The sequence below is a fragment of the Salvelinus fontinalis genome, chromosome 42, assembly GCF_029448725.1.
Source record: "Salvelinus fontinalis isolate EN_2023a chromosome 42, ASM2944872v1, whole genome shotgun sequence".
Lineage (NCBI taxonomy): Eukaryota > Metazoa > Chordata > Actinopteri > Salmoniformes > Salmonidae > Salvelinus > Salvelinus fontinalis.
The window spans coordinates 2,741,202-2,746,417 of NC_074706.1; the positions used below are offsets into that span (position 1 = coordinate 2,741,202).

At 45.1% G+C, this 5,216-nt stretch overlaps 1 protein-coding gene across 1 annotated transcript in view; it reads right to left on the bottom strand.

The window, feature by feature from the left end:
* Window positions 1-5,216, bottom strand: part of LOC129841025 (dual specificity testis-specific protein kinase 2-like) — a 31,540-nt gene that overhangs the window by 10,526 nt on the left and 15,798 nt on the right. The window lies entirely within an intron of this gene.

Here is a 5,216-nt window from a genome sequence, read left to right on the forward strand (position 1 = left end):
TGAGAGAGGACTGGGTGGTATCACTAGAGACAACCATAGAGATGAGGTGAGAGAGAGGACTGGGTGGTATTCACTAGAGACAACCATAGAGATGAGGTGAGAGAGAGGACTGGGTGGTATTCACTAGAGACAACCATAGAGATGGTGAGAGAGGACTGGGTGGTATTCACTAGAGACAACCATAGAGATGGTGAGAGAGAGGACTGGGTGGTATTCACTAGAGACAACCATATTTCACTAGAAACTAAATGGCAGAAAGTGGACCGAAACAGGGAGGGACTAACTTGAACTTGGCATTATGAACAGTATATGAATAGAAAAGGTGTGTACAGCAGTAGTTATATAGGATGAGTCTTGACTGGAATACAGTATATAAAGGGGGTAAAACAGTTTGGAAACATTATCAAAGTGACCAATGTAAAGCCACCAGTGCAGTCTGTAAGGTGCAGGGTAGAGTACCGGGTGGTAGCCGGCTAGTAACAGTGACTAAAGTTCAGGGCAGGGTACTGGGCAGAGACCGGCTAGTGGAGATTATTTAACAGTCTGATGGCCTAGCTTTGAAGCACCTGTACTGTCTCCACCTTCTAGATCACAGGTGTCAAACTCATTCCACGGGGGGCCGAGTGTCTGCGGGTTTTCGCTCCTCCCTTGTACTTGATTGATGAATTAACATCACTAATTAGTTAGGAACTCCCCACACCTGGTTGTCTAGGGCTTTATTGAAAGGAAAAAACAAAAACCTGCAGACACTAGGCCCTCCGTGGAATGAGTTTGACACCCCTGTTCTAGATGGAAGCGGGGTGAACAGGACGTGGCTCAGATGACTGAGGTCCTTGATGATGTTCATGGCCTTCCTGTGACACCGGTGCTGTAGATGTCCTCGCGGGCGGGCAGTGAGTCTTCTTCACTACGCTTTCTATGTGAAGGGACCATTTTTTTTATATGTCTTTAAAATAAAAAAAAATCTATGTAATCTTTTTTAATTTTTCCTTTAATTTTTTTTTATTTTGTGGTATCCAAATTGGTAGTTAGTCTTGTCCCATTGCTGCAACTCCCGTACGGACTCGGGAGGGGCGAAGGTCGAGAGCCGTGTGTCCTCTGAAACACAACCAAGCCGCACTGCTTCTTGACACAACGCTCGCTTAACCTGGAGGCCAGCCGCACCAAAGTGTCGGAGGAAACACTGTAGACCTGGCGACCGTGTCAGTGTGCATTGCGCCCGGCAAGCCACACTAATCGCTAACCCGGGCGACGCTGGGCCAAATGGGTCTCCCAGTCGCGGCCGGCAACTACAGAGCCTGGACTCTAACCAGGATCTCTAGTGGCACAGTTAGCACTGTGATGCAGTGCCTTGGCCTCCCGCGTGGTGCGGTTGTCTAAGGGACCATTCTTAAGGCTGTCAGTGATGTGCACGCCGAGGATCTTGAAGCTTTTGACCCTCTCCACTGTGGCCCCGTCGATGTGGATGGGGGCCCGCTCACTCTGCTGTCTCCTGAAGTCCACGATCAGCATTTTGTTGATGTTGAGGGAGAGGCTATTTTCTTGGCACCACTCTGCCAGGGCTCTCATCTCCTCCCTGTAGGCCGTCTCATCATCGTTGGTAATCAGGCTTACCTCTGTAGTGTCGTCAGCAAACTTGATGATGGTGTTGAAGACTTGTATGGCCACACAGTCATAGGTGAACAGAGAGTATAGAAGGGGGCTGACCAAACACCCCTGTGTGGCCACCGTGTTGAGGATCAGCGTGGCAGAGGTGTTGTAGCCCATCTATACCACTTGGGGTCAGCCTGTCAGGAAGTCCAGGGCTCAGTTGCACCGGGAGGGGCTGAGACCCAGGGCCCTCAGCTTAGTGATGAGCTTGGAGGGTACTATGGTATTCTTACATATGGTATTCTTACATACAGTTGAAGTCAGAAGTTTACATTCACCTTAGTCAAATACATTTAAACTCAGTTTTTCACAATTCCTGACATTTAATCGTAGTAAAAATTCCCTGTCTTAGGTCAGTTAGGATCACCACTTTATTTTAAGAATATGAAATGTCAGAATAATAGTAGAGAGAAATATTTATTTCAACTTCTATATCTTTCATCACATTCCCAGTGGGTCAAAAGTTTACATACACTCAATTAGTATTTGTTAGCATTGCTTTTAATTTGTTTAACTTGGGTCAAACGTTTCAGGTAGCATTCCACAACCTTGGAACTTTGGAAGTATGCTTGGGGTAATTGTCCATTGGGAAGACCCATTTGTGAACAAGCTTTAACTTCCTGACTGATGTCTTGAGATGTTGCTTCAACATATCCACGTAATTTTCCTACCTCATGATGCTATCTATTTTGTGAAGTGCACCAGTCCCCCCTGCAGCAAAGCACTCCCACAACATGATGCTGCCACCCCCGTGCTCCACGGTTGGGATGGTGTTCTTCGGCTTGCAAGCATCCCCCTTTTTCCTCCAAACATAACGATGGTCATTATGGCCAAATAGTTAAATTTTTGTTTCATCAGACCAGAGGACATTTCTCCAAAAAGTACGATCTTTGTCCCCATGTGCAGTTGCAAACCGTAGTCTGGCTTTTTTATGGCGGTTTTGGAGCAGTGGCTTCTTCCTTGCTGAGCAGCCTTTCAGGTTATGTCGATATAGGACTCGTTTTACTGTGGATATAGATACTTTTGTACCTGTTTCCTCCAGCATCTTCACAAGGTCCTTTGCTGTTGTTCTTGGATTGATTTGCACTTTTCGCACCCAAGTACGTTATTCTCTAGGAGACATAACGTGTCTCCTTCCTGAACGGTATGACGGCTGCGTGGTCCCATGGTGTTTATACTTGCGTACTATTGTTTGTACAGACGAACGTGGTACCTTCAGGCGTTTGGAAATTGCTCCCAAAGATGAGTCAGACTTGTGAAGGTCTACAATTCTTCTTCTGAAGTCTTGGCTGATTTCTTTATATTTTTCCATGGTCAAGCAAAGAGGCACTGAGTTTGAAGGCAGGCCTTGAAATACATCCACAGGTTCACCTCCAATTGACTCAAATGATGTCAATTAGCCTATCAGAAGCTTCTAAAGCCATTACATAATTTTCTGGAATTTTCCAAGCTGTTTAAAGGCACAGTCAACTTACTGAATGTAAACTTCTGACCCACTGGAATTGTGATACAGGGAATTATAAGTGAAATAATCTGTCTGTAAACAATTGTTGGAAAAATTACTTGTGTCATGCACAAAGTAGATGTCCTAACTGACTTGGAAAAACTATAGTTTGTTAACAACAAATTTGAGTGTATTTAAACTTCCGACTTCAACTGTAGGTATTTCTCTTGTCCAGGTGGGATAGGAACACAAACTATGATGAAGTTGCTCCTTCCTATAAAGATCTAAGATCAGTTTAGAATCCTCCCCCTTAATGGTCTAGAGAGTTTGAGGAGGGCAAGCTGATCCTAGATCTGTGCTTAGGGCTATGGAAACGTCTACCTGAAGGTGAGGGGACACGGTTAATAGTAGATCTGGTATTGTGTGTGTGTAAGAGGGACAGAAAGAAGGTGGATGTGTTAATTGCCATTAGTGTGTAAGTGGTGTTTATGTACTAGCAAGTGACATGCGTTATGGTCAATGATTGGTTGTAGACCTAGGTGTGGCTTTTTGCTTGTGTCTGGACCTATCAGACTGTGTGTGTGTGTGTGTGTGGGGGGGGGGGGGGGGGGGGGGGTTAGGGTTACAGGTTAAGGAAAATAGGATTGAGAATGTAAATTAATTTTAGGTCTCCATGAGGATAGAAGAACATATCGTGTGTGTATTTAATAGCCGCTCCGCACTAATAGGCTTTCTGTATTTCCCATCACCCCTCTTGATCTGCACAAATCCAGGGTACCGTCACTGTGACATCACAACATAGACAAGAGAGTCTCAGCCTCTTAAAACAGACACAGGGACACACACACACTACAGTATACACACACCCTCAAACACTTTCAAGCAAAACCACACCAGTCAACTCTTAAAATGTAAACTAATTGGTTGTGGGACTAAAACATTGGCTGTGAAACTATTTCCATTGCAAAGACCAATGCAAAACAGTGTCAGCTTTAGTATCATTGACCTGTATTCTAATCAATCAGGATCATGCAGGGTGAATGAGGCAAGAACAGGATGTTGACAAACTAATCAAATGATTGGTGAATATTAACTATTGGCGGGGGACACACAGGGACACACACACACTACAGACATGAGCGTTGTGTCATTGATCGAGAGAGAGAGATGGGGATTAAATCTGGGGCCTAATGTAAATGAAGCCACTCCTGTGACACATATGGCAAGTTGAGAATCAGGTCTAGTGAACAGAACCAGGTCTAGTGAACAGAACCAGGTCTAGTGAACAGAACCAGGTCTAGTGAACAGAACCAGGTCTAGTGAACAGAACCAGGTCTAGTGAACAGCATTAAACATAGTATTCCTCCCTAATATCCCCCCATTCCAGTCCCTGTATAGTGCTCTACTTCCTGCTGAAAGAAGTCAACGACCACAAAATGCTAATCCACCAAGACTGTTTCCACTGCCGCTTTCCAATTGAGCCTCAGGGAAAAACTAAAGGGACGCGGCTGACCAGCAAACCAACGTTGATTGGTTAAAATGAAGGTTAAGATAGGGTTAGGGGTTAAGGTTAGGAATAAGATTCAGATGTTGGCTAGTTGGGCTGTCAATGGGGTGTTGGTCAGAGAAGTCCCTCTGTCTCTCTAGCATGCCTCGGTGGAGGGCGTAAACATTTGAACGAGCCAATCGTGTCAGCCTTGGTATATTTGAATTCTATTGTCGTTGATGTCTGTTATCAGGAAGTTGCACCACACTATGCATGAGGTCATAATATATATTTAACCTTTTAAATGTTTCATCTCCAAGTTCAGTTTTATGACTAACTGAATAAACACTTCCCACCCTGACAGCATGATGATAACACCCTTCAGAAGCAAAGTACAACCTTCACATACTGGGAGGTGTGCACACACACACACACACACACACACACACACACACACACACACACACACACACACACACACACACACACACACACACACACACACACACAGGCACACACACACAGGCACAAACACACACAGGCACAAACACAGGCACAAACACACACAGGCACAAACACACGCACGCACACAGGCACGCACACAGGTACAAACACACACAGGCACAAACACACACA